The 24,395-nt window shown below is 45.1% G+C and overlaps 1 long non-coding RNA gene across 1 annotated transcript; it reads right to left on the bottom strand.

Annotated features, from left to right (window-relative positions):
- Positions 1-5,957: 5,957 nt before the first annotated feature.
- On the bottom strand, positions 5,958-8,328 carry LOC125946640 (uncharacterized). Its single transcript, XR_007467739.1, has 3 exons — positions 8,305-8,328; positions 7,040-7,161; positions 5,958-6,068 (listed from the first exon to the last, which is right to left on the bottom strand). It is a non-coding gene; the product is annotated as an uncharacterized LOC125946640 (long non-coding RNA).
- Positions 8,329-24,395: the final 16,067 nt, after the last annotated feature.

The raw sequence follows: 24,395 nt of genomic DNA, 5'->3' as shown, positions 1-24,395 counted from the left end.
AGTTAATGGAACGACCATGAGAGCACCAAGACGTAGGCGGCTGTTTCATGACCTACATGACACGCATGTCATGACACTCGTGTCATGACCTATCATTTATGTCTGAATCCATTTCATTGGCTTTTGAGTGTTAAATCTCTTTTCGCAGAGTCGTTGTCATTTTTCCCGAGTCATTTGAGTCATTGTCATTTTTCCCCGAGTCATGCTCATGACTATGATTTGTACCATCATCCTTCAGTGTTTACATCACTTAGTACCCATGTCCGACCCAATATCAGTGATTTTTGAGTGTTAATTATTTTCCGCTGAGCCACGGTCATTTTTACTGAGTCATGCTCATGACTATGACTTCGACCATCATCCTTTAGTGTTTCCTTCACTTAGTACCCATGTCCGAACCCATTCCAGTACATACCAAGTCAACGAAACCACAATGAGAGCTACCAAGACAAAGGCGGCTGTTTTATGACCTACATGACACGCATGTCACGATATTCATGTCATGACCTGTCATTTATGTTCGTCATACACTCTTGTCATACTATGCCAATTTGGTACCTACCAAGTTAACGAAACGACCATGAGAGCACCAAGACGTAGGCGGCTAGATAGATACTGTCAAAGTGGCAAATGGCGGCTGTTTATGACCTACATGACACGCATGTCATGATATTCATGTCATGACCTGTCATTTATGTTCGTCATACACTCTTGTCATACTATGCCAATTTTGGTACCTACCAAGTTAACGAAACGACCATGAGAGCACCAAGACGTAGGCGGCTAGATAGATACTGTCAAAGTGGCAAATGTTTGCCAAGAAATGCTTCGCATATAAAACACGCCATGAAATGCTCGGATTGACGTCAAATTACTCAGGGAGGTTTCTGTAAACACAGTAAATTAATGGCATTGAAAAGAAAATTGGGCACATTTCGATGTGGGTGGCAAATAAACCCAGGCCTACGAGGGTGCGAAACGAGCATGGTTCCCCGATGAAACGTGTGCCTAGTGCGTGCGTCATTGCACACGTATACGTCGCAGCCATCTGGCTGACTAAAGGTGTGGCCTAGTGCGGGCGTCATTGGGCACGTGAGGATGAGGAGGAGGAGGAGGTCACCAAAGGGACTAATTTTTCACATTCCCACGCGTCAGCTGTCTTAACTGTCTCTGCCTAATTTTTGTCTTCCTGTGCATGAACTAAATTTTTCTCACTCTCGAAAGAAGAACGCTATAGCGCATGTGCGAATGTTTACTTCGACCGATGCCACACGAAACAGCGGAAGAGGTATATGCGCATAATGTTGCGTCAGCTACCATGTCGCAGCGTCGCATGATGGGCGAAACTGCAACATTAGAATATAACGTTTCTTTTTCGTTAACCTATCCGGCACTATTTCCGAGTGCATTTTTCTTAAGGGACACTAAACAGCGAGACAAAATAAATTTATTCTGGTGTTATTTGAGAACTGCATTTTCATTCACACGGTTCTTCTACGACGGATGCGCGATTCCTTCGGTGCGAGTTTTGCGATATCTATAAAAGCGATATTCATAACACATGCAACGCAAAGGATAACAAAGAACGATACCAAGCCAATTACTACAGAATACATGTACCTACGCGCGGAAATGTGTTTCCGGAAAGGGAGTAGCGCAATGAAGTTCGTTCTTTGCGGAACGCATAACAATGCAACATGATACACATATGACAAGTATATAGTCACGTTATAGCTAACACTTCAACGTTGCAGGACCTCTCCAAGCGTGAGAACGGCAGTTCCGTTTCGACCACGTGAATCAGTCCACAAAACGCGGCGCCGACTTGGGCAGTGCAGTCGAATATCTGCTGTAATCGATGTGGTTGATGCCCCGTACTGTAAAAAGGGGAAAAATGTATATACGTAAAATTATGAAGGAAACGATTACAACGGATGCAGCGCGCTCGTGGGAGTATGCATTGATGATGCTTTCTTGAATCGTTTCAGTTAAGTGCTATGCAGAAGAGACACCGATGTGTGCGATTGTATTTTATTTCGAACTTGCGTGTTTGTTTGGCCGCATCAAAGCTGTATGCATGCGGTGAAACACCGCCAAATTACTGCCAGTTACTGACATCGAAACACCTACTGTTGCTGTGTTGAAGGGTTGCTGTTGCCGATTCTTTGTACACATAACCCAAAAAATGTAAATTTTTTTTTTCATGTAACAGATAACCGACGACAGAAGAAAATCCTTGGGAAGTTTTCAGCGAAACCGAAGATAACTTTTTTTTTTCAATAACCACCAAAAAGTCAATTTTTGTTGTATTGCGGTTTCTCAATTTCTGCTGGTAAAATTAAAATAACGGTTGGTAATAGAGACTAACTACACTTTTTTGTGTGTTTAGCATGTAGAAATGTTTCCAAAAATGGCCTCGTGTTTAAGACATGATTTTGTTAACAACGTTGATCGCATTATCACCTTTTTTCTATCTTGGGAACTTCTTTATAGTGAGTTTTTAAGCGACGCAAATATCCTGTGAATTGCCCTAAGCCAAATTCCTTAAGAAGCTTTGGCTAAGTTTGATGTCTCACTTCCAATTTCCCTCACGTGGGGATACATGCGTCTCCATTTGTCACATCTAAACACAGACCAGAATGTTTATTACTGACACACATGAGTGCGTCAGAGCTGTTTTTCAAGGAAAAGCATAATCTTGAAATTCGATACCGTTTACGAAAACTGGCGTTTTTCTCTTTTGACATTCCGATCATCGACTTGCTACTGCAGGGTATAATTTAGTTAAAATAAAGTAAAAGAAAAACAGTAAGGAATACGTTCACAAACAATCCGACATAAAGAAGTACAGAATTCTGAGCACGTCAGCCTTCATCATCTTCATCATGATCGTCATCATGCATCATTAGCGACATTTATCTAAAAAGCAGTGTTTCTTGTCGCAAGTCTGCCGACATTGTCAAAAAAAATAGCTACCAACGTCTAGTTGCATAAAGTTACCCGAAGCTTTGCAGTGCGGTGTTCCTCATACACCCACTATTGCTTCGTGACGTCAAGCTGAAGAGTCCACTTACGGAAACCAAAAAACATGAGCCCCAGGAGCAAGGCGACCACTGCCGAAACCGCGAGCATCACGAGCAGTAAAAACTTGACCGTGCTCTCTTCTTCGTAGTGATCCATGGTGGTCGACCATTCGGCAACAGATTGACGACTGCTACAGGAGAAGCAAGTTTTTTTGGTGGCAATAAATGCAATAACAGCTTTATTAATTTATTGCGATGCCGAATCTACGAAGAATGTGCGAGAAGATCGACGCAGTTTACCTAAACAAAACTAAGCGACATCATCAAACGAGTTTAACGTGGTAATCTTTTAAAACTGACTTAATATTTGCGACGGAATATAAGATACATCGTACGAAGCGCGCCGCGGGAAATCCTGATAATTTCTTCAGAACCGACAAATCTTGCGGACTGCATACAGCGGGGGTTCTCCGGATGCCGCCAAGAAGGCGTACGATGCCAGTTTCAAGTGATTTTTTAAGACCTAACGATAAACACTCGCTTGAACTACTCTGCAGCGTAAAAAAAATGGTTTGCGCTAGATAAACGCACAAATGGCAAATAATAAAGGACTGTAACTTACTGATTTATGCACACATGGAGCTTGGAACATGGGGCGACACGTCTTCTTCCTCTTCTTCTTCTCGTCGGAACTGACTCGGTTTCAAGGCATTGCACTAAACGCGTACGGCGGCATTATTTACAAAGGCGCACGTCTTCAAATTCCATGGAAACATGCGGTCCTTAAGTTAGATTACGATAATGTACACCCTAGTTTGGTTGTTTGAAGTATTTTGAAGCGAAGCTTTAGTTGTCTCTTCCCCGAATTTCTGGCTGCTGGCTGCTGCCTTGCCGAGTACGCAACAACTTGAAGGACACCTACTACGTGCGACTGCGTATGTGCCACTCGATATACAGGTTGTTTCGGCGAACACTTTCAAAAAATTTTAAAGGTTGCCTGTGGTAGAGAGCACAATCCTAGTTCATGAGCTGCTCTGCTCAAAGAGGCGGACATTACTTGCACAAAAAAATTTTCTTCTTCGTTACAAAATGCATAATCGAATAATTTACGAAAATTCACTGATTCACTTTTTAACTACTTGCCTTATTGCCAATATTGCAATTTACAAATTCTAGCCGAGGAGTTCGCAAGGCGGATCCAAGTGGAACGAAGTCTCTGGATGACACCAGTTTCGAGGTATTAATTCCAGAACTTTGCGGAGACATGCATTGGCGTTTCAGTTACTTTCTTAACAAAACGTCTTTTTATGCATTGAAGCACAAAAGTAACAAAAGTTACTTTTATTAGAAAAGTAGCGGTAAATTGCTCGCTACTTTTCTCCGTCCACCGGCGCACCTGCCTTGTCTGTCAGGCCTAACAAGCATTAGGCCTTACCAGGCTGTCTATTAGGCCTGTCTGTTAGGCCTAACCAGTGCCGCGGCGACGTAAATCTATTCACAGCGGCCGTTCGGCTCTCGGGAAGCCGTATGGCAGCTGCGAATAATATGTTTGAATAATTAGTTTGAATAATATGTTTAATATGTTTGAGCAGGTGGCAGAAATCGGTAGACGACGACTGCAAACGAAGACAGCCGCTGGACGAAATTACAACGTGGACCATTCGTGCATCCGCGAATTGAGACTGTTTTTACAAAGATTTGGCCGTTGTATGCAGTATTTTCCGTGCTTTATCCGCGTACAAGGATATTTTTTCTGGATGTTGTAAGAGGGAATGCGGCTTATACTCGGTAAAATACGTTTCAAATACTGCGAAAACTTCCAGTACTGAAATTCGGACCGAAGCGAATATCGAATCGCATAATATGCGATCGAATATTCGAAAATATCGAGCATTCGCACGGAGCCTAATTAGCCGTCATTGTCGCAGCCGTACAAAATCCTATTTCTCCAAACAAGATATTCCGTACCCAGCGTCCATTCCTCAAATTGTTTACGTCTATCTGTCTCCCATCACTTAAATAAGCCTCAGTGGTGTGGAATGGCACACGCAATTCTATGTGCAGATAAAAAAGTTCATAATATAAATAAACATCGTTTTCTGACCTCACGCACCAACAACCTTTCAAGTCCGAATAATCGTCCTACATTTCTGTCACTTAGGTGCAGACGTAGTCGTACCCACGTCCTCTCTTTATGCGAAATCATCATTCGCCTCTCCACAGAATGCAAAGTCGTTACAACTGTCATTTTCTCCATCTCGATATCTTTCAAAATGTAGTTTCAAACCGTGCTTCAAAGCGTGTTTCTTTTTTACACGTTCTCTTGAGCCTTCTTTTTATCTGCGCTCTTCTTCTGTCTTCTCATAGTGTCTCTCTCCTTCCATACATGTTCTCCCTCTCCAATTAGTGTGATATTGCCCTGTTCTTGCTCATCGTGTCGCTGTTGATCCAATTCATTATGTTCTTATGTTTTCTTTTTCACTCTTATTTTTTATCCGATAAGTTTTGGTCGCGGTTTTTCTACATTTTTACCTACTTCTTGGTAATCTGCGCACCAACACCCAGACCCAACTAATAAACCAATTTGCACGCCTTATATAGCCAGCGGGTGTGTATGTCTGCTGGCGTGTTTCGTTTGAAGCGGGGTCGTCTGCCTTTCTTGTTAATTTTTTTTCTCTGTGCCTTTTATACCAGACAGCTGTAGAATGTCAGGCCCATAGGCTAACCTTTAGCAAATACCGGCATATACTCCCGAGCGCCATTTAGGTGTACCCTTTGTAGTTGTTTATTTCGTTTGTTTTGCCTAAGCTGAAAACTTTGTAAAACTGCAAACCTTGCCAGAACACCTAGAAAAAGAACGGCGGCGGGCATATGTACGATTAATAAGTAGACTGATGACGTAGGCAAAAACTGTAGCATGACAGGCATGGTTGCGCGCAATATACTTTAATAACAAACAGGGTTCATCGATGCCCTTTGCCAGCCGCCGTCAGTGAGATTTGGACGTCGTCGGCTTGGATGGGTATTCATAGTAGGTGACTTCCACTGCGAGCAAGAAAGAGAATAGATTAAATGGAAAATTCTGACTCTGCTGAGACGATGAACGACGGTTTGAAATCAAACTTTGCGGCGGTGTTTTTGCAGTGTCAAATAGCATTGTCGAGGACACAGCGCTACTCGGCCAGGGAAACCGAGAGAAAGCAAATGTGGAAAAACAATTGCCAACTTTAAGCAGGCACAACAAACAATATTTATGGTTCGCGTTTCTTTGTCTTTTTTTGAGTGCAATGCAAGGAAGCTTGCCGGTCAGAGCGTCCAATCCTGTAGTGGTAACGTGGACAAAATATGTGGCGTAAAGTAATTAGGTTAAAAAATTATTGAAATATTCGCTTTCATTTTTTTTGTGCAAATAATGTCTACCTTGAAGAGTAATCTAGCTCATTTAGCACAATTGTGTTACATGTCACGGGTGATTCCTAAATATTCTGTTGGCAATAAAGTAAAACACCCCGTATGTCTGGCGCAACTGAAGGTGGTCTGCTGCGGACCACCTGCATGCGGACCACCTGCAGTTGCGCTTGCAACGCGAGCATTTTTATGTGGTCCTCGTTGTCAATGGAAACCAGGGCATGACATCACGTCAAAGATGGTGCGTGCGCGTACATAAAAGAAGTTCAGTTCCTTAATTTGCAGATAATGATAAGGAACTAGTCCTGAATCCTACACGCGCATTGCTGCTAAATTTTGAATATTTCTAAATTCAATTACCTCAAGTGTTGGCTGCTCTCAGGCTATGCTTTTTGGTTCTCGAACAGTCATAGAAACGCGTCATCTTTGACATAATCTCACACCCTGGTAACCCTGCCCAATGAGGTCCATAAAGATACGTGAACGTCTCTCCAAATTAACACTTGCGAGTTAGCGCCGTTCGTTGTTCTCACGTCCGTCCGCGTCCCTTTAGCGCCTGCAACCTTTCCCAGTCTGAAGGAGAATTGAGAGAGTGTCGGTATACTTACTGACTCCGAACAATATGAGCCCCAAAAGCAACAGGATCATTGAGGCGACAACGATGAGGACGATGATGAAGAACCTCATCGTTTCGGCTTCTCCATAGCCCTCGATGGTGGCGACGCTCCTCCTAGAGTGACGCACAAACGGAAAAGGTGTTTGTAAAGCTGCGGATTCACACGACGGACGTAATCGCGGACGAATCAGACACGTGACGTGTGACGTGGATCGTATCACTTCGAAGCATTCACACGACAGATGATGACAGCGAGGACGGAAGCAGCCGTCGCATAGGCGATGGCGAAGGAAGCAAACGCGAACGAGCCAAAAATGCAGACGGTGATTTGGAGTTGCGCGTATATCGCGAAGCTCTTCGCGCGTCTTGATACTCGTCTTGATACTCGTATGATAGTTCATGTTCATCTGATACTGATAGCATCGTCTAATACGTATTGACGCCCGCTCGGTCGTCTGCTATGCTTCTACACCGGGCCTCACAGTGAGCAGAAGTATAGCAGACAACCGAGCGAGAGCGAACAGCGAAACGTTGCAACGTTATGCTCCCACATGACCACCTACTGCGTCATGACGTCAGGACACAGTTTTACTTCCTGGGGAACGAAACCGAAATGGTTGCAGATCGAATTATTTAGATCGCTCCGAGGCTCGCCCGCAGTTTTTCCGGGGCTTAGAGGACTAGTACCTTCGTTTAACACAACTAAATGATAAGTGAAAACTATCATGTCAGTACCTTTCTACACAAAATAAGTTCCGCTCTTCTCCTGAAAGCTGTTGGAAAGCTCGGCCTCTTTTTCTTAAGAAATGACAGCGTTACAGTTCGCCTGTTTCAGCTTATTACAAAAACGCAGTTTTCTGAATAAGAATTATATCTTGCCAACGCGAACACTACAGCTCAAGCAAAAGTGTCGCTTCGAAAGGAAGAAGAGAAAGGTGAGGGAACCCGCCGTGGTTGCTTAGTGGCTATGGTGTTGGGCTGCTAAGCACATGGTTGCGGGATCGAATCCCGGCCACGGCGGCCGCATTTCGATGGGGGCGAAATGCGAGAACACCCGTGTACTTAGCTTTAGGTGCACGTTATAGAACCCCAGGTGGTCCAAGTTACTCTGGAGTCCCCCACTACGGCGTGCCTCATAATCAGATCGTGGTTCTGGCACGTAAAACCCATAATTTTTAAAAGTGAGGGGAATAACATTCTCCCCACGTGTTCACGTACAACAATAAGAGGTGGTAGAGAAAAAGAAAACGTCCTTACTCTCTCAAGTGGCCGTGTGGAGCTGCAAAAAACGAAATCGAACAATGATGTGTTAAAGAAGTAATTCTTATCACAATAGGAAGCATACTTAAACAAATATTCGACACCTGTACGCCGAATACGGAAAAAACGTGCTTACGTTACAACTGTTCGTTAGAGCAGGCTTCAGCTAATAGCGATGTTTGACACGTTCTTAGCGCTGGCGGGCAGTCAATGCAAGCATTACTTGCGAACGTAAAGCTTTCCGAATTCTGCGCACTTTCTTAAATAATCATGGCATAACCAGCCTTTCTTTGTCTTTTCTTCAATTTAGTTCTTCCTTTTCATCGTTCCCTTCTTTTTTTTTTGTACACCCTTTTATGTTTATTGCAACGAGGTGATAAAACACTTAGGTTGCTCTTCAGCGATTAACTGCATGCCTTTTTTTCTCTCTCGTCATCTGGCGCTCTATTTTTTAAAGGTAGCATCACATAATGTGGTGTAAGTTTATATGGGGCTAGCCCATACTGGGACTACAAAAAATTGTAGGTAGCGAGGAACCCGCACGGATTTTGAACTTTCACGCTGCTTTTTTGGCGGACACCAAGTTATCATCTCACACTACGCCTTTCAACGACAAAATGTCCTGTGCCCGCATTTACAAAAAGATATTTCGCTAGAATTGCTCGTAAGGGCAAGTTCTAGCCAATGTTGACGATGGACATGATATCGGCGAATGCCGGCAGGCCAATGACAAAAATATCCTTGCGAAAGAAATGGTTCCTAATTATCGGCCCCTGTTTAACGTCAGAACGTGACGTGCGGCGATATTAAACCCGATAAGTTCACTCACGGCCCTGGTCCATGCATGAACGTTGAGACGGCCGGCTAGCGAGAAAACGGATCTTCTTCTTCCTCTTCTCAACCTAGTCGACGTGTTCTAGTGAACGTGACTGCCTTCGCCCAGTCTGACGAAGGAAGTCACGTGATATTTCTTGCCCCATCACACGGGACACATAATAAGAACTGTGCATAACAACTGATTGATTGAGTAAAAAAGATCATGTAACGAACAGAATGTATGGTTTAAGTCTCGCGAGCGTATATATCGTCTTTTGCGGACATACATGCCAAGTACAGTTGCAGTCAGAATGAATTCAGAGAAGATCTGCTAAAGGTGATCCGGTTAGCTTCACTGTGAGCACAGTGCATTTAGTGATAGTTGGCGGGCGGAAGTGATCACTCGTCGCGCCCGATGAAAGGGAACAACTGTCATTCACCCAACTGTACCACGACACTACAAAGGAAACGGGGTTCTAAGAAATACGGGTTTCTCAGAACTAAAGAAAAATAAATAACTTCTCAATAGAAGGAAAATTTGTCCAGTTTCGGGACTAATTTTTCTTCAAATGCGAAATTTTACTTCTGAGGGAACCGTGTGGGTTTTCTTTGTAGCTTCATGCAACAGTGAGGCGGATAACAATTTCTCCCTTTCATGGACTTAGCTCTATCTTGCGGGCTTCCGCTGAACTGATTTGCCATGATGACAGCTTCAATGTTAACGGGCCCAATTTGTCACGGATGTGGACTTTGGCAACTCGAGCGAGAGAAAGTTGCGAATGCGAGCACGCCTTCACTGTGTAACGGTTGAGCTCGATATCTTTATTCATCGGTCTGCATCGATAGTTTAAATATCGCATACCCGCATCTGTGCTGAAGAGTATCGCTCACTGCGATGTTATAGCATGCTCGGTTCTCATTTGTGGTTACTATAGTTAGCTGAGCTCATTTCTCAAGATATATTCATTGTGTGTTGTCCTTTCGCCTCTGCTCAGGGTTGCCAAGCCTCTGCTCCTGCCATCACTGCGCTTGCGTTACTTCGCCTGCGGTGGCGCCACCGCTAGATAATGCGCTCCGCGAGAGAGAGAGAGAGAGAGAGAGAGAGAGAAGTGGGTCTTATGAAGAAGGAAAAGGATTGGCGCTATCATCTACAGCCTTTGAGGGAGCACGGCTCAGCGCCAACGGGGAGAAGGAGAGTGGGGAAAAAGAAGACAGGAGAGGAGAGGCTGAAGATGTCGCTATGAGGGGGCGAAGCAAACCGGAGGGCAGGAGTTGGGTGGGGCCAACCGGGGTGCGAGGCCTTGTCAGCCGGTGGCAGTGCAATCAGGGGCAGATAAGGGAGGACCACGCGTTCCCGTGTTCACGCTTTCTTTCGGAACAGCAAGCGACGCCCACAACGCTGCTTTTTAATTTTCATTACTTCGGGCCTTCTCAATAAAAGTTTTCCACCACCACCACGCAACCGGTGGAAATGCTTCTTCTGCAGCAGAGGCTGAGCGCCGCCGAAGGCAGGCTGTCTTTCAGAATCAAGTTATTTGCCATAATTACCTTATTATATGTATCGCGAATTCAAAACACCTACACAGCTGCGCTCGAAATCCGCATTAGGGAGTATCGTAATCGTCGGTGATTTCTTTTGTTTAGTACATATGACAGTCTTGGTGGGACAGGTATCTATGACAGTTTGTTTTTAACTCGCTTTTCGCTTTGCCCTTGCGGCTTCTTTGTAGTTTTGGTGAGATTAGCATTCCTAGGGAACTTCACCCCCGTTTGCAATATGTCTGTCTGTCTGTCCGCGCCTAACCTCTTTCACACCAACTAGGGTCCCTGGGTAGTCCATGGTCTAATCATGGGTAGAGCATTAGGCTGCTGTGCAGAGGAAACAAAGGTTCGAAACGAACCATCGGACCAACTTGGGTCGCCGCATTTGTAACATTAAAGGTGTGTCGCTTTTCTATGAACCTCTTTCACGCCAGCTTGGGTTAATGGGTATGTAACTGGAATGACGTTTCGAGACTAATCTCAGTACCGGTACTTTATTTACGAATTTATTTGCACTACTTAAATTACTGCATTTTCCAGCCTCCACAATTGCAGCCCTCAAATCTGGCCCAAAAGTTCGGAGACCACTGCTTTAATCTTTAGGCAAACATTAGACGACACCTAAGACTGCTTACCTGTGGAAATGCGGAAAGCATTGTTAATGCATTTGGTGAAATCTTTCCGATTGACGCTTTTGACATGCATTAAAGTTCTTTCTGCTGATTCACTGTGTGTGTGTTGGCCACAGACATAAGTTGTGCACAGACCGGAAGCATTCGGAGCATTTTGGTGCAGAACTATGAACTTTGTTTCGAGCTATGCGATCCTCTATGTCAAATGGCAGGTCTATCGTGATTATGTCATCTTCATCATCATCACCTTCACGTTTCACATCTGCCGCCTAGGTCAACGCTTCAGAGTACATCGCAGTAGAGACAGCACCGGTGAAATCCGAAGAGCAAGTGACGCGTGGGTAAATAAACTCATGACGTGGCTCAACCTCCTCCCCATTGGCTGCGCCGTCACGTGCCTAATGACGCACGCACTAGGCCACACCTTTAGTCAGCCACACGGCTGCGACGTGACGTGTGCAACCACGCACGCATTAGGCACCCCTTTAGTAAACCAAAACCGTGGTGCCGCCGGGAAGCATGCTCGTTTCGCACTCCGGAGGCCAGGGTTCGATTCCCACCCAGACCGAAATGTAACAAACTTTCTTTTCAAAGCCATTAATTTACTTTGTTTACAGGAACCTCCATGATAAGTGTGACGTCAATCCGAGCATTTTCCTGACGTGTTTTTTAACGCGATATCTTTAAGGGCCCCGCGTGTCGCAGAAATTCCAGTGTCGGTGCCGCCGTAGGCTGAGTTTTTCGGGAGCGAAAGTTTCCGTATATATTTATGTATATGTGTATGCCACGACTTGCTATATGACATGCCGTATGTGCGGGTTGTTATTGCCACTGCCTTCTATCACTAAAGTTGCTCATACCTTGTCTTACGTTCTTGAGAAAGTTACTCCTCGGAATTTTGAAATTGACAGCCCACAAACAAATGCCATGCGCATGCCTTTTATGTTAAATCTTCTCAGACTGAAATATTAAAAGCGCGAAAGAATAACAGAAATTTGAAAATGATGCAATTGTCTTGGCGCAGCTGTGCACTACCTCCGGGATCGGCACACGCATGATGCCGCGTTTCCACCAGAAAGCTCGCGTTTGTACGTATATATGTACCTTTCGCCGCCAGCGCTTCCAGGTAAACATTACGGTTACATAAGCTGCAGTTGCCGGGAAGCGTGAGAAGCAGTCAGGGTTCTTTTACTGCTATGGCGTTCCGCTTTTAAAGGCGGAGCTTAAGCGTCCTCCAAAGTTTTTTTTTTCCTTTTTTCTTTTTTTTTTTTCTTTTATTTCTCCCGTTGCCGCGTCGGCCATTTTTGATACTATCGCTTCATCACGCCGGATTTTCTGCCTCACGGGAAATATAATGCGTTCGCACTAACATTCGACCCACCGCGGTGGCGGCTAGCGGTGCTGCTGCTGCTAAGCACGAGGTCGCGGGATCGAATCTCTATACCGCGGCGGCAGGATTTCGATGGGGGCGAAATGCAAAAACGCCCGTGCCTCGTGCATTGCGGGGTCACCTGGTGTTCGAAATCGACTCGGAGTCCCTCACTACGGGGTGTCTCATAATGAAATCGTGGTTTTGGCACGTAAAATAGCAGAATTATTCATTCATTTATTAAGGCGAACGCCTTATGTGTATTGTCGTTCAGACGACCTTGACCTTCCCTGAGCGAAAAACCGCGTCGTCGAAATGAAATCGTACATGGTGACGACTCGGTGTAGTAATTCGCTTACTACACCACACCGGCATCGTGTCTTATCTACGTATATGCAAACGCTCACGCAACAATTCTGATGGTGCGCGGGTCAAGCAAGCAAGCAACGTTCACGCAATAATTTTGATGGTGCGCGGGTCACCGTCATAATCGTACTAATTAGGATAAATTTATTCAGGCCCTCGAATCCACAACCTTCGGTGGGAGTCGAACGCAGCACTTTTGGCGTTAAGGCGAAGCTAATTAAGGCACAGTTTAATTAATGCAGAGTTCATCAGGGCACTCGAACCCACTACCATTGGTGTTAATTAGGGCGAGGTTAATTAAGACACAGTAAGGTAGCGTTAATTAGGGCATTCAATCCCGCAACCTTCAGTGGTAAAGAAATAAGAAGTAACAACGCATTCGAATCAATGTCATGTAACTTAATGAATGTATCTAGAGCGCGCAGGCCATCACCGTCTTCGGCCTGTGCTAAAGTAAATTTTCAATTTCACTTTTCCTGCGGTAGATGACCTATATGGAGCCGAACGTACGTACGCACTGCTAGCATAACCAATCTGGGCAGCCAGCATGTATGCTCTGGCTTTTTGGCTAATTTTTGTCTATATATATAATGAAGATTGTGGGCCGGCATTAACATTAAGTAAGTATTAATCAAGTACTTTGGACCACTTTTGTACCCTTTAAGCAGACATCGCCAAAAACAAACATATATATGAACGACTGAAGCTATGACATTAAAATATTTGCTGCTTATAGCTACCGAAAGAAGGCGCCAATTCGAGGATGGGATCGATTTAGGCAAAAACATGCGAGGACACGTAAGGACTTCTTATGAGTTGTAAATACAAAAGCGCTATTTGTTTATTCATTCGTTTGTTTACTTATTTCAATAGTACTGCCAGCCTCTGATGAGAGGCCTTAAGCAGGAGTGGTTAGTTACAGGCGTGAGGAACAACACATTGAGTACAAGGTGCGAAGCTTGAGCAGAATGAAATAGCACTTAATTGAAGAAAATATGAACAGCGCGTGTCATTTACGAAAACGTAGCATTGAACATGTGCAGTTGAATGTACGATTGAACACCGCTGAGTGGTCCTTCGAGTTATGAACTCTTCGCGGGCAAGCGAGCGTGTTGAGACGCTTGGGGCGCTTTTGATTTGGTGTTACCGAGGCGCAGGTAGAACGGAGGCGCGCAGATAACAAGGAACGGTGCACGCTACACAGGCTTCCGAGAAAGAGAGAGTGAGACCGAGGGTGACGTGGCGTCGTGACAATGCCCCCTCCCATCATGCAGCACCTGGCGCGCTAACCCGGCAGCAGGTGTGCCCTTTCGCCCGCTCTGCTCCGTCGAGGCGAGCTCGTGACGTGGCGTCGCAGCCAATGGCAATGGGAGCTTAGGTGCTGTTTCGTTGCTACAGACGACAGACGCGAAGCTTTTAGATGCGAAGCAGCTTATGGTCGGGGCTATGTCACTCCCTCCCTCCCTCCATCCATCCGCCGTGCGGCGTCCACACCCCTACTACGCATGCGCATCCTCTTCCCCTCCTCTCCTTGTCTCACCTCCTCTCCTCTCGGCATTCCTCCTCTCCTCTCCGACACTCCTCTCCTCTCCGGATTGCGCAATGAATGGCAACACCTGCGGCTCCGCGCGCGATAATGCGAAGCAGCTTAGGTTAGAGGCGCGACGGTAGGCGCTGCATACTCCGCTGGGGGGCGCCACTGTAGCTCGCGGTATAATGACGCGCGCGCGCGCTCCGCTCCTCTCATTCTCCTCCCGCAACGCACGGTAAATATAACGGTAGCTACGTACCTCAACGTAACGGAAACGACGAACTGAAAACTAATGGGAATTTGAGTCGACCCCATGGCTGCTTCGCATACTACTCAGGGTTCCCCTACGGGAAGATGGTGTAATTTTTTTCGCTCAATGGGCCATTTGACGCTTTCGCATAAAAAATTAGCAGTTCCATCCAGGGCAAAGCACCGACAGTGATAGGAAGGTTTAGCCTTGCACTCTAACTTCTCGGGGGTTGTTCTAACTATAAGCGGGTCTGACTAACGCGGAACCGATATACGCTGGTGCGCCACAATTTCTGGCACCCTTAAAAGCTTTACCACGCCGTGTAAAGGCTGTAATGAAGGCCCACAGGCTCTACGACGCTGCCCGTAAAGAGCCGCGCCCGTCAAAATACATAGCTTTCAAATTTGAGCTCTGATATTGTTTTGTACTTTTAGTATCTAATAGTCTGAGAATTTTAGTATCTAATAGTCTGAGAATTTGTTAGTCATTTCCTTGCGGGCTGCCATTCTCAAAATTTTGAAGAATTTATTCACGAATGTATGAGCTGGTATGAGCAACTTTAGTGATAGACTAGTGTAGCAATAACCCTCGCATATACAGCATGGTATATATGGCATACATATACCTAAGTATACGCAGAGCCTCACGGCAGCGCCGACGGCGACGACGACGGCGAAAATTCGCTTGGAGTGTCCATATAATTGCTATAGAAATAAAAACGCTGTTTTAAAAACGCTACCGACTCGTATTGCAATATCCCGTGGATGTGTTTTTGTGGGGATGTGTTCAAGGGGATGTGTTTGGGAATGTGTTGGGGATGTGTTTTTGTGGATGTGTTCTTTCAACGATGGTGCAGCTCTTGCGGAGGGTGCCACCTGAATGGAAGGACAAGGTGGGTCTTCAACTTTGGGCGAAAACTTATCGTGCTGCTGCACGACTGCATTTTCTTCCCTGATGATTCCGCATTCTAACGGTAAAAGCATATTTAAACATTTATGAATCTTCCTTGAGACGATCACAATTAGTCTTTATTGGTGAAATAAGAGAATTTTTCTATGATCATTGGTCCCGCCTACATAGACCTTATGTTTTATTTGGACAAGCTCAGCTTGATTCATTAAACGTGAATATACGCGAGATCATTTGCCTAGACAAGCCCTTGCCTAATATAACGATTGAATTTGACGATATATTTCCACCGAATGCCAAACTCCTGCCCACTACATACTTGAATGACACGCTACAAGATCATTTATCGCAAGTGGGAATAGATCATGTGATCGCCACTGATGCGTCAATGAGTGAAGAGAAGCGGGTGTGGGTATTTTCTAAGAGTCACTATCCTGGTCATATGTATCACGCCTTCCGGACTTTACACTCATATTTCTGGATGAACTATCAGCCGTTATCTTAGCCGTTATCTTAGCTCTTCGAAAACTGTTCGTTATGCCTACACTCCGTTTCATATATCAGGTACAACGCTGTAGGGACTAGAAATACTTTTTTTGCCGTGGCTGAGTTCGCACTTAAAAATAGTTCGGTCTTTCTTTTACTGATTTTTGTGAAAATGTTCTTTATACAAGCTCAGTTCTGTATGAAAAAACGAATTTGCCCTTATAAATAAAACAAGCCATGTACTCATACGGCTTCTAACCAGTTGTTTTAGATCAATTTACTTTTCGTTTGTTGTTGTTGTTGTTGTTGTTGTTGTTGTTGTTGTTGTTGTTGTTGTTTTAGTTGCAGCCTGTCGCGGTGGCCTCACTTGCATGCTTGCTCGAGCAAACGCCGCTGGCGTGCAGCGAAGCACAAGCGAAACGCGCGGAGATTCGACAATACTGAAAATCCAAACGTCGGAATTTAACCATTTGCCCTGTTCGTGGGACATTAAATGCTGTCCCATACGTGAATTAGAAATCTCCATAACAAAATTACGCTGTCGCATCCCACCAGTAAATCTTTTCCTATACCAAGGTCCGGCCTAACATTGTCCCCTCTGTGTCCTACTTGCCAGGAACCCGAAAACATTGATCCCTTTCTATACCAGCATGCCGTCGATTTCGAAATCACAGGAAGAAACTCGAATTTTCTTTCCGAAAATTGGGTGTTTCTATAACTGCTCAAAATATCCTCTCCTTCGGGGCTTCTTCATTGGCCTTAACCAACAGGAACATGTGCGTGGCCATTTGCGACTATCTCTGTGACAAGCAAAGGCCACCATGTTAATTCTTGAAATCATTAATCGATAGCTCATTAAATTGCCGATTGTGTGGACCTTCAATAAAGTTCTTTGTCTGTCTGTCTGTTGCGTGTGTCCCAAATTATTCTAATACCACAAAAATGTACTTATACAATTATTTTTATTTCTGTATCTGCCAGATAAATCTATTTTCTAATTATCCCCCCCCCCCTCATAAATGTTATACTTCACCCTGATTTACTTTCTCGTCTGTTTTTTTTTTTTTCTCTGCCCCTTCCCTTTAAACTGTAACCGCCAGCTTCTTGGCCAATCCCCCGCAGTGGGTAAGCGCCACAAGTGAAGAACAAGAAAGCAAGCAAGCAAGTAAAAAGGACGAAGAAGTGAAGACGCCATGACAGCCAAGACGCACCTGTCCTGTGAGTTTCCTCAAAAGTTGTTCCTGAAACTTTGCACAGCTGTAATTGCAACGGGCCACCCACAGCCGAAACTTCTGTCTCTCTTTGACATCGTGTCACCTGCAAAGGTTGCCAAAATTATGACACGCTTAAGCAGTCGGTGCGTCGTCAGTCAAAAGATTCCACTCGATTCAAGGTGGCTTCGTCCTTTCATGTCATTTTTTGTCGCGATTTTCCCTTTTTCTTCAATGTTCTATCCCAATATTTGCACTGCTTACGAGTTAGAGAAGCCAATGTCATTTTCGAACGTCGCCTAATTAATATCCGTCGTGTGTATACCCTGTAACACTCTCCTTCTAAGGAATTAAGAGAGTCGGGAGTTACAAGGGGGTGCATTTTTATGAACACCATGAAGCCAGCAGAGAACAGGAATGCGTAGAAAAACGCTGACCAGTGAGGAAATATGTTACGCAGAAGTCTTTTGAATACAGACTCCGCTTATTGTAGACTACGTTCCGTAAATTTACTTGAACGTTTTATTTGCTCGTGCTCGTGCTTCTTTGCACTACACAAACACAACTTACGCATTTTAGTAGCGTTTTCTCGTCTAACACTGCGATGCTTGCGGGCGTATTATTATTATTATTATTATTATTATTATTATTATTATTATTATTATTATTATTATTATTATTATTATTATTATTATTATTATTATTATTATTGCAGTTCTTCACGAGTCAACCAACGAACGCCTGGGCCACCATGATCCTGAGTAAGCAGTCGCTCGATCATTAAATTTGCAGAAAAAAATAATAAGACCTGTCATTCACGCTTTCAGGTATGTCTCCAATATAGCAGTGAAGTGAACAGTGAAGTTAATGCAATGCTGTCCAACCAACAAAAATGTTGTATGTACCATCGTGATACTTGAAAGCTTTATTCAAATCATGTGTGACTGGTCATTTAGCTGCCCTTATTGCAAAGTATGGGTGGTTATAGCGGAATACTATTTCAACCACAAGTGAGCTACGACAATCCTTGCACTCCGTCCATATTGAGCCCCGCGCTAGATATTATCCAATACAAATTAAATAGTGGCGCAATTCCCAGTTAACACGTTTATACCAATCAGGGTTTAAAATTAGTGTTTTTTTAACACGAAAGTGTTTTATGCCGGGGTCCACCAAGACTTCACTGACGTATTTCCGTCACGGAAATACGTCACACGAACATACACGAACATAATACAAAGAAAGAAACCAGAAGAAAAAGTTCCACAAACATGCAAAATTTGGAAATCGAACCCACGACCTCTCGGTCCGTGACGATAGATCGCCGAGCGTTTAACCCATTGCGCCACAAACGCATTTGCAGAGAGCTACACAGACGCGCCTTATATATCTAACACTCCTCCGTGTACCCGCGCTCTTGCTCGGGGCGGTGCCGCCGCCTACGAGCAGAAAAGAGAAGTACTGCATTATGACACTAACGCGCACCGACAGTGAACGCTTCGGTGGTCTCAGCACTACGACGCCTCGATGCCAGCATTCGAAGGGACGCTGGCATCAAGAAGCACTACCAACGCCACCTAGGTGGCGTTCACCGTACTCAGCACAGCGGAGCGTGGCCTCCGCAATTAGCTCTGAAAATGTTTCTGAAGTTGATCGCGGAGGCTGCAATTACGACGCGCTGTACGCGCTGATTTGACTCGGTGACGATTCAGTTACGTGCTTTGTCTTGCGCGTTGTATTAGTGTGTCAGTTACGTGCTTCGTATTTCGCGTTGTGCTAGCGTGTGCAGCGTAGTGCAGCTTCAATATGCACGACGGTTGCTCATGGTCATCGACGTTGGTAGTCGTGATGGAGGAGACGTGCCACCAGGCGTCAGCGTGGGTGCATCAACGCCTAAGGGTGCTTTAGCCACAAAACACCAATAGACATTATATATCAATGTGCAATAAACATTACACTACTTCTGTGAAGACGCGTTTCACTTTCGTGTTCTATACCGATTCCTATATAAGAGGGATCAACCACATTTTTTTATATCTACCGTCCATTTTTTTTTCACACCTAAACACCCTATATTCAGTATACCATATTTAACACTCCTCACCAGCACAACGCCATAGCCACTAAGAATAAATCACTCGGAATAAATCACTTCCGAAGGTAGCGTCATGGCACCGCGGCCGCGCCTTCGACTGGTCGCCACGCCTGTCACGTGTCGCATTGCACGAGTCACGTCCTGGCAGCATATGTAACGCGGCATTTCAGTTTCCCCTATCTCCTGAAATAACGAACCATTTTCTAAAATTATTTCGGTATAACGCACCCTAGATGCCATCCTATAACTTTCAGTGTGTAACCAAAATTTGCAATGGAGTGTGCAGTGCAGGGGCCCTTTATGGGAAAGGATAAGGAAGACGTCAAGGCAGAGTTAAAACATGAGAAAATTCCGAGCCTCGTTGCGAGAGAAACAATTTCCGCGCCTTCAAGACGAACACCCTGACACACGGGCGTCATCACCACATAAGTACGGTGTCTTCGTGATAAATGGGCGGAGTCCATGCATGACGTCGGAAAACGTCATCAATCGCTTGTCGGCCGTTTCCTGCTATACCGGTTACGCAAGTATCTTTCGCTGCCTCAGTGTGCAAATGTCATAGACTGCTTTTCGGTTTCACTCACCCTGTGGCGCTGAAAATTGGGTGAGACGGAACAATCTGCTTAAGGTACGTTCACACCATAGCGAGAAAAAACGCACGCGGCAAGCCGCTTGCGGCAAAACGCGCCAGTATGGTCACACTCGCGGGTGTTTTGAACCCTGTGGCAAGCACGTGATAGATTCGTTCTCAGCTGAAAATCAATGCGGCGTGATGAGCGATGGTGAGCGAGGGTGGTAGTTTCTTGCCACGTTTGCCCACGTGTATGAAATAAACGCTCCTGATTGCTCTGCCCGATCGGCGGCGAGCGGCATGCCAGAAAAAATGGCTCCGAGACTCATTCTCTCTGAGTAGCGGCAGGAAATGTTGCCGCTCGCCTGTTTTCGCGGCGCACTTTCCATGCCGCGGCACGTTTTTTCCGCTAGTGTGGACAGGCCTTTAGAGTCATTTGAGCTCGTAAGCAATACTGCAAGGTTTTTACAACTGCAAGCGGTGACGACCGCGCTGCGTCAAAATCATTACTTCAGAGATCACGAGCCTTCCCACATTAACGCTTTAACACCCTTGTTGGTGCATAAAGCGTGCTTGGTTTGTGGCGTGGCTAACACCTTGCCATTTAAGGGTAAGGTTGAATCACTCACGGGGGCAAATGAAGTTTTCCTTCTTGGCGGCTTTTTGTGGCGAGCAAGCAAGGTGATAGCTGTGAGAGATGATACGAAGAGTGCATGAGATAAATTATCCGCCGCTGTGAAGCTATCGTATCAGATATTTCGATGCACACCAGGTGGTTAAAATTAATGCACATTCTTTATCTACGGTTTCTGTCATCTCAGGTCTAGTTTGAGCTCGCCGTCATGTACAAGAATATTTTATAGCCTTAAAATGGCACCGGTGTTATATCACGCGTCAAACCTGCAGGTGTATAAAGTTTTACAGTGTAAGCGTTGTCCGAACATCTCCGACAATAATAGTGCGCCAAAAATGTGGAAAGTCATGTGCAAAACTCTCGCATTTGCAGTGCTTCGACTGAACGCTGCGGAGTTGGAAGGCGCTTGTCATAAAATCAAAATTCCAGCACATCACTTCCTATTGCGTTGTGCTATCATGAGCACGCCAAGCCGCCGCTCACAACCGTTTCTAGATTTATTTTGCTGTTTTCAGTCACAATATTTATTATTGAAGCTATGTTATGTGTCCATTGAGTTTTTTGTAGCATTTAATAGTCTTTCTGTTGAAACGCAACTGAATGTAATGCATTTTTTAGGTGGTTCCTTGTGCGGTTCGACGAGGTCGAATTGCATGAGCGAGCGGGAAGCCCCTTGGGACTGTTTCGACACCGCTTATATTAAAAGCATCAAACAACCCATTATCTTGCGCGCAATAAACAGTTGTTCTTATCGTAAACCACGGAACTCCACTTTTTATCTCGATCCAGTGGTGCAGACAGAATTTGTTTTGTCAGCAGTAAAGAGATATGAAGTAGGCACCTGACGCCTTTTTCTTTATCTTGTTGGCTTTTAGGATGTACGAACCGTACATGCGCACCATCATCTGCGGCATCATGACGATCTTCAGCATCGCCTGCGTCATCATCATCGCCTACATAGCCGCGAGCCATCCCGAAGCACAAGTGTGAGCAGCACCAACTGTCGATATATAAACTGTATGGACTGATATAGACTGCATGGGGCCTCCGCAGGCGACAATTCCGAAAGTGTCCCCCACATATTTGTTACCATTTCCGCTTCAAGGCGATGTTGAAAGGCCATCTGAATAGTCTGTTCCCAGTGTTTTCTGGTTTTATTTTCATGAAACTCTGTGTACTGCGGCATAACATATAATTATATTCCCGCTGGAGTACGTCAGCCTTCCCTTGATGCATTATTTACGTGCCTGTCACACCGGTCCCTCGAGCAGCGAAGGCCTCAAATTTGGCAGTCTTGATGCCATGAAGTAGCATACGAGGGTTTATGGGCCGGTTGCCTGCTGCCAAGCTCACGTGTACCACGTGACGCCTGCTATATTACAAGGATGTTCCACGTCCGTGACCTTGGCGTGTGGGGGCGCTGGCTAAAACTAACAGCGGACAATGCGAGATATTTACAAACACTTGCCAATATGTCTGGCAACGCAGCGATAAATGTAGGCCCTAAGTTTAGCACAGAGAAATCAGGAATTCTTATCTTTAATGAAGAGACGAGTAGTCACGTGATATCGATGCAACACCAACTCGTACCCACAGTCAAGCAATTTAAGTGCATTGGCGTATACATAAACGAAGGAAAGAATTAAGCATCCACCAAGATAATCTGAAAATAAAGGGGAAGCGGAATTTAGCAATAATGAAACACTGTGGGGGATCACAATAAATATGAGGTGGTGCATGGAATCTAGAAAGGAGTCATGGTGCCAGCGCTCACATTCGCAAATGCCATTCTGCGCCTAAAAGCGGATATCTTGTCGGGGTTGGATGTTAACCAAATATCCGTAGGCCGGTTGGCTTTGGGAGCCCACCCCATCAAACAACCCGAGATGAGAAAAACCACAAATAAGGCAATGCAGGGTGACATAGGTTGGGATTCTTTCGAAGTCAGAGAAGCCCGGAGCAAAATTAGTTTTGATGAAACAGTCAGGAACATATGAAAATAAATGGGCGGCTAAAGTGCACAAATATCTGTACTTGAAAAGCGTGGACACAGAATGGAGGAAGAGGTCAAGAAAGTTGGCAACGAAGTACAGAGTAATTGAAAGTGTAAACAGATAATCAGGAGTCATCAAAAAGAGAGAGAAGCAGAGACAGTGAATTGGACGTCAAGATTGGAAACAAAAAAGACCATGGAGATTTGTAAAGGCAAGAAAAAAAGTTAGAAGGGAAAACTTGTATCACAACATAAAGGGCAGTACCTTGCTATTTGAGTCTCGAGCTGGTTACCCAAGAACAAAAACACACCGGAGAAAATATTCGGAACTAGATGAGGCATGCGTATGCTGCAGCAAAGATTCGGAGACCACTCAGCACATCCTAATGGAATGCGAAGGGATTCACCCAGCGAGAACAGCAGGTAACGTACACCTTCCAGAAGCACTTGGAGTTTTAAGTGGACGGAAGCATCAACCGGTCAGCACTCGAGATAAGCAAGAGACGTTTGAAGCATTGGTGGGAAAATAAGCAGGGAAGTGATTGACAGGAGGTAGCAAGTGGATCGAAACGCTGCCTTCTCGCTCTGTCTCATTCGCAAATTCTCTTGACGTCATTACCCCTTTTCACTTACATTAATTGTATTCATATTTACGCTCGCATGAACGCCGTAACATGCAGCAGCGCTGTTGAAGAAGCGAGGAGTTACGGGGACCGCCACCTATGGACCCTCGGAGAGGGCTGCACACCAGGCCATGCCGTCACGTCCTCCGGGTATGCTTATACGTGAATGCTTACGACAGGCGATTGCCACATTTACCGCCATTCCCACACCGTTCTCAGCGATTTCTGCACACTCACAAAGCTCTCAATTTATATTCTGTTTGCTCTCAATGACTGACTCTATTCCTGTGGTTAAAACATCGAAGAAAGAAAAAGTTAGGAGGCAGCATGGCCAACCTTGGCAAACGAACGCTCCGTAACGCCAGTCCCTTTGCTCAGTGTCGGCCCAACACGTGACCTCTTGCGCCGAGATCACGGAGCAAGAATCGAGATTTGCCGAGGCGTTTGCTTTTGAATGGACGTGGATTGAGGAAAATGCGAATGGGTATCGAAAGAAAATCAACCGGGAGTACTAAAACCTACCGCGCGCCCTGACGAATCCTCCGCGCTCTGAAGATTCCAGCACGTTTTGGGACGACACTCTTGGCTTCAATCGCGTTGCGCGATGCTTCCCTCCTATCTTTTTCCTTCCTCCAGGGGTTAAAAGGATGTTTCACACCCGCTGCCATAGCCATGAGCGGCGCTGGCTAACACTCCCAAGGAGAGATATTTTACGCATGCGCAAATATTCAAAACAGTGTACGGGAAAATAGCCGTCACCATAGCTCAATTGGTAGAGTATCGCATGGAGTAATGCGGGGGATATCGAATAGGCTTCCACCAGCGGCCAGCTGTTTTTTTTTAAATCCACATTCACTTCACTTTACCTTATCATTTCTACATTTCACTTACAATCACAGATAATTTCCCCTGCGCTCTCCTTGGCTACATTGTCTTTTGGCTTCATGTGGTTGACTACATTGACTGCTGACTATATACCTTATATTTCAAGAAATAGCGCCAGGTTTCTTAAGTATAGAGCATTCTTAGAGTGCTGCTCTACGGCTCTGCTAAGTACTAA

Source organism: Dermacentor silvarum, chromosome 7, assembly GCF_013339745.2.
Source record: "Dermacentor silvarum isolate Dsil-2018 chromosome 7, BIME_Dsil_1.4, whole genome shotgun sequence".
NCBI classification, from domain to species: Eukaryota; Metazoa; Arthropoda; class Arachnida; order Ixodida; family Ixodidae; genus Dermacentor; species Dermacentor silvarum.
This window is presented reverse-complemented; position numbering and strand designations above follow the sequence as displayed.